The sequence below is a fragment of the Thermobia domestica genome, chromosome 9 (genome assembly GCF_964235325.1).
Source record: "Thermobia domestica chromosome 9, izTheDome1.hap1.1, whole genome shotgun sequence".
Lineage (NCBI taxonomy): Eukaryota > Metazoa > Arthropoda > Insecta > Zygentoma > Lepismatidae > Thermobia > Thermobia domestica.
The window spans coordinates 144681842-144695217 of record NC_137462.1 but is presented as its reverse complement, the minus strand read 5'-3'; the positions used below and the strand labels follow the sequence as shown (position 1 = coordinate 144695217).

General features: G+C 36.5%; 1 protein-coding gene across 2 annotated transcripts in view; it reads right to left on the bottom strand.

The window, feature by feature from the left end:
* The window catches only part of LOC145695085 (arylalkylamine N-acetyltransferase 1-like), a 252867-nt gene that overhangs the window by 134645 nt on the left and 104846 nt on the right, over nucleotides 1–13376 (bottom strand). The gene's annotated exons all lie outside the window — the stretch shown is intronic.

Below are 13376 nucleotides of genomic sequence, written 5' to 3'. Positions count from 1 at the left end.
CTTATCACAAAATGCAGGATAAATTCAGATATCTTTATTCGAAATTATTATTTTACTGGGGATTATATTGCGGTAGGATACTAGTGCAGTGAGAACAACCAATCACTGGTCATCGACCGACTGGTAGTCAGGTGGGTTTGTTTACATCTACTTTTTTCTAAGGCTGGAAAGAGAATAGTATTTTAACACTTTAAAAAAGAAAAGAAAAAGAAAGATGTTCCAAATTCAAACCCGCTACTAGTAAGTTTCTAAACTTCTTTGATTTATGTGGGGAATAAACTTCTTTCTATCAATTGAATGGTCTGATATTACAATTGTATTTCTTTTCCAATTCTGCACAAGTTTATACATTTATTAGAATCATTTTAATGGATTATTATTAGGAATGGCCAAAATTTTTCCGGAATCTGGATTCTGGAAAAAATATTTTCTGGAATCGGAAATTTTACTTTCCGGATTTTCGAAAAAAATCTGATTTTTTTTCGAAATCGAAATTTTTCCGATTTTGCTTTCCGGATTCCGGAAAGTAAACATTCCGGAATTGTCCATCCCTAATTTTTATACAAGGCAGATTGTAATGTTCGTATATGTTATGTTATATCGCACAGTAACTCTTGAACGAAAGCAAATTTTTAAATTCTGCTTCTTGCAATAGATAGGTAGCGATTATCTCAGAACACGGAACAAGAACACCCTAGACAATATTATTTTGCGTGAGGTACCATTATCACAAGTCACCTAGTGGCTTTCCGTTTTCAGCTGTTTAGAAACGCGAAAATAAATGCCGATTTTCAAAATGGCTCGAAATCGAAAGCAGATAAGTGAGTCGTGATAACGGTTTCTTATGTAAAATAATATTGTCTAGGGCGCTCTTGTTCCACATTTCGATTATCTTTTATCTATTTGAAGATATCACATAATTAGCGGTATTTTAATTTCGCCGGGATGAAGACTCTTAAGTGGAAGCTATATTTTCTTCCTTTTTCTTTTTTCTTTCTTTTCCCCCCAAAGATAGTTAGAGCTATTACCTCGGTTGAATTGGTTAATGGAATCAATCCGTATACATCTTCACCAGTAAAGATGGCTATTCATATCCCACACATGTCAGGTTCGTGTGATCCTCTTTACTGTCTCTAGCAAAGTTTATTACTGCTTAAAGTAAAATAATATTCATTTATTAAAAGGAGTAACTGACGATAATGTGTGAAATGAGTTGATTCATACGAGTTCTGTATGATAGTGTGATTTGTAATTACTCCGAAGAAAAGCGTTTTTGCGAGAGTCTGCTCTCGTGTAATTCTCGCAAGGTTGCATAATTCATTTTTAATTATTGAAGGTTTTGAGAAAACGAATCGTCTCAAGGCTAGACTTAAAGAGACAATGTCTTCGACAATAATTACTACGAAGATGCATAATAAACAAGTAACAATATCATGTGTACACCACGTGAGAGTTTGGTTTATAGGGTGCGATATTTTCTCAATTAATATTGAAACCGGAAGTACTAGTAGAGTTCTACCACTTCCGGTTTTAATAGAGAGTTAAGGATGAAGATGAAATTGATTGTTCTGACCTTTAATCGATTTGAGGAAACACACTCTCTCTCTCTCTCTCTATCTATCTATCTATCTATTACTGTGTTTGCTCTATACTAATCAACGTAAAAACCGGAAATGGTTGATTTTGACTACTTCCGGATTGAATACATAACCTGTATCAACGAATTCGGACCTTCTACATCCTGGTCAAAATTGATAGTGAACCAGCAAGTAGTTCTTAAGATATTAAGTTTCCCGGATAGACGGTCGAATACACGGGCAGAGTAATAGGGTTGGACTTATGAGGAACGGGGCCCAATTGGGAAAAAAAATGTTGTGAGGCCCCAGGTTCCCATTCAACTTGTGCGCGCACACAAACAAACAAACAAACAAACACCATCATACATACACAGATATAAAGTTGACCATACATTTTATGTATCTGTGGTAGGAATGGAAAGCAAATACACACTGAAAAGAACATAGTCTAAATAGAAATTGTTTTTTTAGTGATTATGAAATTATTTATATTTTTTTTATAAAAAATGAAAATTTAAGTGCACTATTAGAAATAAATTATATTTATTGAACTTGTAAAATATCACTTAATGCTCATAAACCATAAATTAATATTTATTTTTATTTTATTATGAGAAATTAATTTTTCGGCTTTCTTCTTTGCAAAGTATTTTATACTATATAGAATTTTGTCTAAGTCCAAACTTCTTCTAATTTCAGATTCAATGGACAAAGTTGCCAAGATTCTTTAATGTATTACTGAATTGATGATCTCAACTTAAAAGAAAAATCCTTTCTCCTGATTACCACAATCACTGCAATTGTCAAGAAAATTGTACGAGTTACGTATTCTTGTACCTATTTGATAAGTCGAGAGGCTCCCTTAAATCCGGGTCTCGATTGGAAGTAGTCGGTCCAATGGGCTTTAAATCCGATCGAGAAATATTATATATATAAAGGAGTTTTCTTAAATCTTAACTCCTTAAAAATCAATGTGTACCATCGTCTGCTTGTGCAACATTAAAATTATACAGGATTTAATTTTCACAAAGAACAGACCATTTAAACAGATGTAAAAAAGAAACTAATAAAAAAATATCAATGCCTTCGTTCATTAGTCATTACAAAGAAAAAAGAAAATCGGATTCTTCTTTGTATAAATCAGTTAATGGTCTAAGCAACCAAAATGGCGAGGTATTCAGCAGATTAAAACTATTGTACACATTTAGTTTTCAAGTAAATTACCTATCTTTATGTCAAACTGCATTTAATATAAGAATATTGTATCAAATACGCGAACTTCGTTTCATATTTGTGAAACTAAGGTGGACTACCAAACTATACGAACTCGATGCAGAAACTGGTCGTAGAAGATCAAATACAAGAAAGATCTGAAATGAAACTTATTCTTGGGACGTTAAAGCTGTATCAAACGATCTCTCTTACCGTTTCTGCCATATGAAGATTAATATTCAAATCGGAAGTAGTGGTGAATTTCCACCATTTCTGATTTTATCAGAAAGAATAAAGTAGTGATGGAACATATTCTTGGAACACTTAATTGATTCCAGAAAATTACTATTCACTGTTTATGACCATTTTTACTGTATGCTGATCAACGTTGAAACTGGAAATTGCTAATTTCTACAATTTCCGGTTTGAGTAGAAAGTTGATAGAAAGAAGGAAACATATTCTTGGAACGGTGAATCAATTCCAAACTAACGGTTCTCGTTACATCTTACAGATTTCGCTATACGTTGATTAACGTTGAAACCGGAAATGGTTACTTTCTACAACTTCTGCTTTGAATAGAGGGTTAACGGAGGATATGAAACCTATTGTTGGCCCGCTGAAGCGATTCCAGAAAACAGCTTTTCGCTATCTCTTACCGTTTTCGTTGGTCGGAGATCACTATTGAAAACGGAAGTAATAGTAAATTTTTAGCAGTAACTTTCAACTACTTCCGGTTTTAGTAGAGAGGAAGGTGAAGCTTTTTTTTTCTTTCTTCAGACGCTGAATTGATTCTAAAAACTTCTTGTCGCTTTCTGTTACCGTTTTTGCTAGAAGTCGATCAATGTTCAAATCGGAAATCGTTAATTTTTACCATTTCTGGCTTGAATTGAGGATTTGGAGGTGAGATCAAACCTATTCTACGAATGCCGAATCGATTTCAAAAACCACTTCTCGATATCTCTTACCATTTTTGCTCTGATACAGACGGATGGACGGACTTAGCTGTTCTATAAGACTTCCGAATCCGATACTTAGTATGTGTATAACTTTGGAAGTTTAAATCTCTCGCATTTATTTTAATGCAGTTTTATTTTAATTTATTCAGTTATTTATTGTAATACTTGTGCTTAGAATGACCTTTTATCCAGATTGTGTCCTATATATATATATATATATATATATATATATATATATATATATATATATATATATATATACAATAAGATGTTCTTTCCTTTATGATACATTTTCTTCTTTTCCTGTGTATGGATGCTTTCCACGAATTTCTCTCTTGTTTATTGAGCATGCTCTTTGTTTACAGTTTCCTAACTCGTCAATCACGAAACCAAGTATCCTGGACTGACTGCATAAAATTACAATTGTTTATGTAGAGCAGATCCTTTAGTAAACTTGATGACGCAAGATACTGTTGATTTTTTCCTTTTTCATGTAAAGCAAGGTTAAAGCATGACCATTTACTTACAACGCCGTCTTCAACTCCAGTACCAACCAATATACAGGGTGATGCTAAGTGATCGGCAGAAGGTTATTTGTTATTTCATCAAATGTAATAAAAGAATGAATAAACACGGTTCGAAAACACCGTGTCCTGTAAGAGTTAGTATAAACTACAGAAAGTTGGAGAAATGAAATTTAGCTTTGAAGATTACGGGACCTAGAGGAAGGTAGCTAAAAACATTCCTCACAGGGTAGTACGTACTTTTGAAATTAATTCCCTTTTATGCTATACAAGTGCTCATAAAACAGTGTTGGTAAAACAGAAGAAACGAGTAATTACCCCCCCCCCCCAATTACCAGAATATCTCAAGCAATTGTTTTCCTTCCTCCTGTAACAAGGTTATCAAGGACATTACTTAACTAATTTACGTGGGCTCTGAACCATACCCGGTTTGAGTCTGCTACAGTTGGCAGGTTAGTGTCTATACAAGATCTACTCGCACACAACTGCCTATTCCTCACTGCACTACCTTGCCTCCAAGATGACACATGCCACAGGTTCAGACTAAAAATGACGAAAACTTCTGTAATTAGTTGAGACCAGGCGACAAGTAGTAATAAACAAAGAAAGCTAATTGTATTGGTGATCACTAGCAGCGCAAAAGCTAAGAACATGCGCTCAAGTCCAAGATTGCTGCCAGCTTGGAAATAAAAAATGTGTTTCTTTCCAATACTGTTCCCAGGATCCAGGGCTGGCCTGAAGCATGTGCGACGTGTGCAACTGCACACGCGAGTATTTTGGACAAAACTGAAAACAAATCAATCTAGTGAAACTAATTGTTTTAAAAGCAAACACATACAATATTTTAAGTTACTATAATTTTGTAAATATTCTTTACTTCGAAATTTACTTTTTTAGGTAAGCTGAGTTTGTTAAGTGTTTGCACTGCTCTTACTATCCCCTAAACTAAAATAAATAATAAGACACGATCCCTTTTTTTTTTTTTTTTTTTTTAACTATCTATCATTTTCAACAAATTTCGATAACTTTTCATACACTTTTATTTTGTACTAGGAGGTACTAACAGTTTTATATTCTGTCATGGCAAAATAGTAAAACATTGCAATGGTAAATGATTTTATTTATTTTGTTTTCAATACAATGTGTGTTTAAAAGAGCTAAGAATGGATATTAAAGGCTGATTGTCGAAAATAGTTTCAAGAAAGTTGTTCACAAAATATTAATGTTAGATTTAACGGTAGATTACTTATTTTATTTGAGCGTAAATTGAAAAAGGTATTTGGGGGTAAATGGTAGGCCTTCTATACTTGTATACTGGTAAAAATTATTTCACTATTCACATAGAAAATACGCGTATCGACTTGGCCACGAAAGGCGAGGCTTGGTACAGGGCGAGAATTTTCCAAACTGGCATTGAATTAATAGATCTTTTTCGGAGATATCATACAATTCTGAAACATGAAATTTAAAGGTCAATTCTATAGTGATTTGTGGATAGTTCCCCCCCCCCCAATTATTTATTTCTAGGTTCTATCATCGTTCGCAACTTGTGTTGGATCTTTTCGTGGATTAGTTTATGACTCTGAAAGGACTGATATACTAACTTACGTTTATTTAGTACAACCATTTTCAACTGGGTGCTCTGTGACGTTCACACTTTCCTGTTCATCTTCTCAGTAAACAGGTAGAAACAATAAGCAGGCAAGAAAACTGGCATTTTGAAAGAGTAGTGGTAACAATCAAACATGCATTAAATAGCTTTTTGCAGCTACACTACTCGTAGTAGATCGTTTTGCAGCTACACTACTCGTAGATGCATTATTACTCGTGCAATTGCAACACTTGTTTATTCTATTCTCCCCTTTTTCTCTCTTTCATAATCTTACGTCATTTGCTTCCCTCTTTACTCTTCCATTCTCATACTTCATTTTCTTCTCTTCCATTCTCTTACCTCATTTCCTATCCTCTTTGCTAATCCATTCTCTTATCTCATTTCCTCCCCTCCTTTGCTCTAGTGTGTCTCACTGCCTTTTCTCTGATAGTTAAAATATGCTCCTACATCAGACATCGATTGTTAAAACATGCTCCTACATCATACGCCGATAGTTCTTGGAAATGGCTGGTTTAGTACAATCTTTTTTGTTTTACTTATTGTAAAACACATAGGAATCATTTTCCCAAAGTTTGCTCGCATCATTTAATTTTATCTACACATCAGTTTGTGTTTCCAAATAAACATTCTCTGTTTGCATTTTTAATGTACGTACCTTTTCACCACTAAGTCTACATGATACGCAAGCTATCATGGTTAGCATTCATCGGAACTACATGTATTCCTACTGGGAGTTGAAGTGAGTCTCTTCAACACCAATGGCAAGACCACTAATTTAACCAGGAAGCATTAATTACGCGTAAAATGAGTAATGAATTACATTTTATAAATTTTTAAAATGGACTTTATATAGGCTTTCAGAGTTATTTTTCGTTCTTAATTATAGTTTGCTGTCCCTTTTCAGCATTAAGGATATATAAGACAATCTACTTGTTAAAGTGAGATCCGAACTACTCGAACTTTTATTCAAGATAAGTTACTTCCACCAGGGAGGATTTCCAAACTACTTACCAAGAAAGCAAGTACGTTTGTTAGCTACTTAAGCACGAATGGGTACTTGCCAGTAAGTGCTGACACTATAAAAAGCAATACAAACTCCCTGACTGCCTTTGATACGAGAGATTATAGCTCGATTTTCGGTAGAAGCTTACTCGATTCGAATCCTACTCAAGCTGTATGTAGATCCACATATTACACAGGCCTGCATTATTTCGGTTGTTTCGTGTTTTTCAACGTTGGATGATTGATTCCCATGTATCTTGGTGCACTTAATTCAAAAATGAACATAGTTTGTGTGCATTACGTTAGTATCGTTTGCAAATCGCAATGTGTTATGAGTCTAACAACAACATAAATAGTGGGAGGCCCGGGTTCGATTCCCGACGGGAGCTCATGTTGTTCGGATTCCGCGTTAATCAGTAGGTCCCGTCTCATATAGCCTCGCTGCTGAATAGGACGTTAAATTCAAAATCAACTAAACAACATATATATGAGACATATGGACAGATGTCAGGACATAGGAAATGCTGCCATCTGTTTGTTCATGATGAAAACGAATCGTTGGCAACATACACCGGCAGATGGCAGCACTTGCTTCATTAAACGTGGTGTACACTGCAACTGTTAGTGCTGGCGCAAACTTCGTACGTATCCTCCACGATCAAACGTGTATGTGTCGGCTGAGCAGCAAACAGTGTTCGACATGGTGTCGAGAGGCTGTATAGCGTCTGCAGATTCATTTTATAACATTTGTGATGAGTTCATAACATGTTGGCAAGGCAAAAAAGACATAACGTTCGTGCGGCATCTCGCGTATTTCTGTGTACAAGTAGGACATCAAGACAAAACGGGCAGCATTTTCGCCGATTCCAAGCTATACTATGTTTGCTATACGTATGTTGAAGGACTAAGACGATGGTCAACGGGGAAACAACGTTCCGATGGTCTGGAACGAGCCATAAAATCACAGTCCTGATTGTTACTTTTGTTCAACCAGTGTCTACGGTTTCAATATCAAGGCCAAAAAGAACATTATCTATCCTAATGTGCCATCGACCTCACGTCCTGTCCCTCATGGTCCAAATGTGCCCGTGCCTATGCAACCAGAGCATTTAACTGACGTAGATGGTTCCGAAAATGAAGGATGTTAACGACGAGGCTTACGAACCTGGCACGTCTGTACCACAACCACTTACACAATCGGAACTGATCGACGTGATTCGTGACTTATATCTCACCAAAGAGGCGGCAGAATTTCTTGGTTCCAGGCTGAAAGAAAAGAATTTGTTCGCAACTGGCACTTCGTTGTCCTGGTTCAGGCACAGAGAGCAATTTTTCCAGACTTGTCGGAAGGAGGAGACTTAGTATTTTGAAATGATGTGTATGGACTGTTTCAGACATTTAACATTCCATACGAAAGCACTGATTGGACACTATTCATTGATTCGTCGAATCGAAGCCTGACAGTTGGCCTGCTTCACAATGGAAACAGATATGTGTCAGTACCCATAGGACATTCTGTACACTTTCGTTACAAGAACGTTACGAAAATTTACCATTTGTGCTCCAGAAAATTACGTATGCTGATCATCAGGCGGCATGTGTGGTAATATCGATTATTAAACTTTGTCATTAAGTCGCATATTTGTGATATTTTTCGACATATACTACATTTGGTACATTGTCATTTGCAAACAAGTCTGACGTTATAGCAACAAACTAAGGTCATTTTTGGATTAAGCGCACCAATACGTAGGAATCCATCGTCAAATATTGAAAAACAGAACCATCACAGGCTAGTGTTATATACAAGCCAGTGTTGGATGGGCACCAGTGATAGCAGGAACTTGTCAGGACTTTTGTCCGAGTCACCGGATCTGGGTCTCGCTTTTCACAAGGGAAGGTCACGAACTGCCTCCGCTGAGATCCGAACGAGACCACTGTATTTGCATTCGTTATGTTATAACTTGACGACTCCCAAAGTTATACGTGCCACCGGCAGGATATCCTGAGTTAGAACATATTTTGTAATGTAAAAGCTATTAGAGGACAGAATAGTTTGAACCGGATCATTTGTTCGGAAAAGGTTGGGTAGATAGAAGGCTCGACGAACACGTATTCCGTCATTTTAAGAGCACACATTTTGGGGTAAAAAAGGTTGCCTCAGGGTCTCCCGCAGGATTCCAGACTGAGTCCAACTCAAAAGTTTTAAATGGCAAGGGAGGTTAAGTAGCACATCATTTGAAAACTGAAGTGAAATGAAAGAAGATGCAGCAAATCTCTACTCTCTACGACAAAACCTGTGCAAAATGGCAGCAGGTCAAAACGTAAACAAAAACTTAATTGAAGAGTCCTTGACCACCTCTATAAATCGAAAATGGTGAGAAATGTGAAAACAGGAAAGCACGTGAAGCATTATTTTCAAAGTACGATTTAAAGTAAAAACATCTTGTTCCAGGGTCCCAGGTGGGATCCAACTCGAAAGTTTCGAAAACAAGGGGTGTTAAGTGGCACATCGTTTGAAAGCTGTTGTGAAATGAAAGATGAGTTCACAATGAAGGACTAATTTATGTATGATACAAAGAGGATAGAAAATGAAAGTGAGAATAACAAAGAACTAAAAAATAATTGAAATGGTAAATAAATAAATAAATAATAATAATAATAAAAAACAATAGTAGTCTCCGTTCTATGATGCTTCCAGTCGTCTGCTGCGGCGGTTCTGTACTTTGGTCGGGTTACTCGTAGTTCGTTCTTTCAAAGGGTCGAATGAATGAAGATACAACATAATTGTCAGCATTTATATAAGAGGTCATTTTTCACGATAGCAGCCATATTGGTCTACAGATGATACGTCATTGACTTTTTGTGGATATCTATTATTGACAGTAAACGTAAATACCACATTTCGCTTCTTCAGCTCCAGTGGTTTGAACTGGACATGCGTGTGATACATAGTGCGGCATTTTCAACTCAAGATGTCGCTTTGTGAACATTTCGTAACTTTTCGTCATCTGCCCTTCCTGATCAACATTCATGCCAAATTTGTTTTTTCTAGCTTCAGCAGTTTGGAGTGCCTGTATTTTCCACATAGGTATTAAGCGGCCATCTTAGATGAAAGGTAGCCATAGACTTTTCAATTAAGTTTGTGTTTACACTTTGACCCTCTCATTTTGCACGGGTTATCGTAGAGAGTTGAGACTTATTCCATCTTCTTTCATTTTACAACAGCTTTCAAATGATGTCCTACTTAACACCCCTTGCCATTTGAAAACTGAGTTCGACCCCACTTGAGACCTTGCAGGGGCCCTGATACAAGGCTTTTTTAACTTTAAATCGTCATACTTTCAAAATAATGCTTCACATGCTTTCTTGTTTTCACATTTGTCTCACCATTTCCAATTTGTAGGGGTGGCCATGGACTTTTCAATTAAGTTTTTGTTTACATTTTGACCCACCGACATTTTGCATAGGGTTTTCGTAGAGAGCTCTTTCATTTCGCAATAGCTTTTAAATGATGTGTTATTTAAATTCCTAGCTATTTGAAACGTTTGAGTTGGACCCAGACTGGGACCCTGCGGGTGACCCTGGGGCAACCTTTTTTTTTACCCCAAAAAGTATGCCCTTCAAAATGATGGAATACGTGTTCGTCGAGTTTTCCATGTACCCAACCGTTTTCGAACAAATAACCCGGTTCAAACTATTCTGCCAGCTAATAGCTTTTACATTACAAAATATGTTCTAACTCGGTGGCACGTATAACTTTGGGATTCGCCTAGTTATAAAATATCAAATGCAAACACAATGGTATCATTCGGATCTCAGCGGAGCCAGTTCGTGACCTTCCCTTGTCAGGGAGCCAGACAAGCGCAATGACGAGGATAGATCCGATGACTCAGAAGTGGCCGAAATATCAAATTTACAGCATTAGTGCAGAAGTTTATAGTGGATTAATGATCACATTCTTGAGCACGTGTTTGGGGGGGGGGGGGCACGGTAGCTCAGTGGTAGAGTACTTACCTCTGATGTCTATGGTTCGATCCCCGGCTAAGTTAGTTTATGGTGGACAACATCGTGTCCGTGGGTTTTCTCGGGGTACTCCAGTTTCCTCCCACTTTCTTCAACCAATTCTTCCATAATCATTCACTTGCCTTAATCATTCGTTTTCTTTAGCCTGAAGAGCATAGTCTTGGGACATTGAACTCAAAGGTTTCTTTTATTTCGAGCACGTGTTTAATTCCCGGTTGTGGCATTTCTGAATCAAGGTATCATGTCTTGACTATTTCAGCACCATTTGAGCCCAACAGTGCCTAATATTGTACACGATAAGTTTTACTGGTTTGTTCGATTGAATTTGAACGATTCCTCATAAGAAAAGCATATAGTTGATCATTTCTGTGATTCTCACGTTTTTTTTTGTTTTTTTTTACTCTGACAGAACTTGTAGTTATCCTTCAGTACAATGCTTTGACACACACAACACACACACATTCGCACCAACAGCAGGGAAAGATATTATCGATTTAATGAAAGAAGAGAATAGTGTTTGTTAAAATTGTATTAGCAGTCTCATAATACTACACATGTGTAAGGAAATATTTCGTCGTCCGGGCCATCAGATCTGGTGTCTCACGGACCTGATTGCTTCCAAATCTTCTGAGTCGCAGGTCACTAAGTGCGTGGTTCGTTCCATTCCTAATTGACATGTGCAAATTCAAACAACTTATTTCCTTCACTGGATGCTTATAAGTAAACGCTTGTTACCTTCACTGACTCAATTGTAAAGTTTTCACCTTTAATGTAATAGTTACAGGTTTAATAATTGCGTGATGACCGTTACTTTCTGGAAACAAGATACAGACTCATACATGACAGAAAATAAATTTAGTGAGACTTGCTTTGTTGTCGACCTCGACACCACATGAAAACTATGTGTATAAGAGGTACAATGTAAGAAAGTACAACCTATAATTTATACCATCCTACATAAAATGTCACAATAACAAAGTAACTGGTTGTCTGTGTATACCAACGGAGAATTACAAAGACGTTTCCAATTGAAGAAGATAATCCTGTTAACCCTGTGCACACCACTTGATTTATTAACTCCGTCTATGGTCAACCACAGAGATGGAAGAAACTATTCCACCAACGGAAGAGGATTTCCCGCCAAATTTCCCTCGGATTTTCCGCTAGATGTTTAGATGTAAAAAATTGACTATTCATTGAGCAGGACGCAGAAAAAAATTCAATAATATTTCATTAACTCAAATCAGAGTGTTTCTTACAGCTAATAGATGACATCAGTTAATATGCGTGCTGAACCTCCTAAATACAGTAACAAGGGAAAATCATGGTTATTTGAACACAGTTGCATGTAGATATGTTGTCAACGATCTGGATTTAGGAAGGAATTACAAAAAAAAGAAAAATAATGTGAAGAGCAGAGCGACTGAAATACACGAACCTTGTAATATACGATAAAGGTCAGAAAAAGACAAGAAAATGACAAGTTTGGCTCAGGGCAGGAAAGAATAGAAAGGTGCATCAAACCAATCCACTTATTGCTTACCCACAGAGGAAGATGACAAACATACAGGCTATCCCAAACTTCTAGCACAATTTATATATTGTGGGTCTCGTATAATATCTAATCATATCATGAATGTTGTATAATTATACCTAACTATAGTACAGGAACCGTTAAATATAATGGAAATATCTTAACGCTTTCTGGTTACAAGACTGGAAGAAAACATCGTTTATAAGAGGTTAGAACTAGGGATGGTCAAACCGTTTTTTTTTATAAAAACCGGAAACCGGTTTCTAGAAAAACCGAAATCCGAAAAAACGACATTTCGGTTTTCTCCAAAACCGGTTTCAGTTTTCTCCAAAACCCGGTTCGGTTTTTCACCGAAACTGGTTTCAGTGAAAACTTTTGGAAACAAAACTATTTCTGTGGAAACGGGATCGCTTTTTTGGAGAACAATTATACACTATTCTGGTCAGAAATAGAACCAATTTTGTAAAAAATCGGAACCGGTTTGGAAGAAAACCGAAACCGGATCCCGTAAAAAACCGAACCGGTTTTGGAGAAAATCGGTTTCGGTGAAAACCCGTTTTATGAAAATTTTTAAAAACCGGTTTCGGTTTTCCTAAAAACCGAAAAACCAATTATTAGTTAGAACACTGATAGAAGTTTCGTAAGCTTTAGAGTGAGTTTTATATAGCCTTCTATCGAGTGAAATTCTTTGTAACTCTTTTAAAAAAAAATCTTTCTGACACGTGAGTGAAATTTCTTAATAATAACTTAAGAAGCACGATACTGAAAAGTACCTGAAACATTGTTAAAAGTGTTGTCTCACTGAGAAGGAGTAGCTTAAGGAACCGGCTTATGGCTGTGTAAGCATTCACACAACAAACACTACGCAGTGGCGTGCGCAAGAGGAATATCGGGGTAAAAAAAAAAAAAAAATCGCTCTTGTTCTGAAAAGA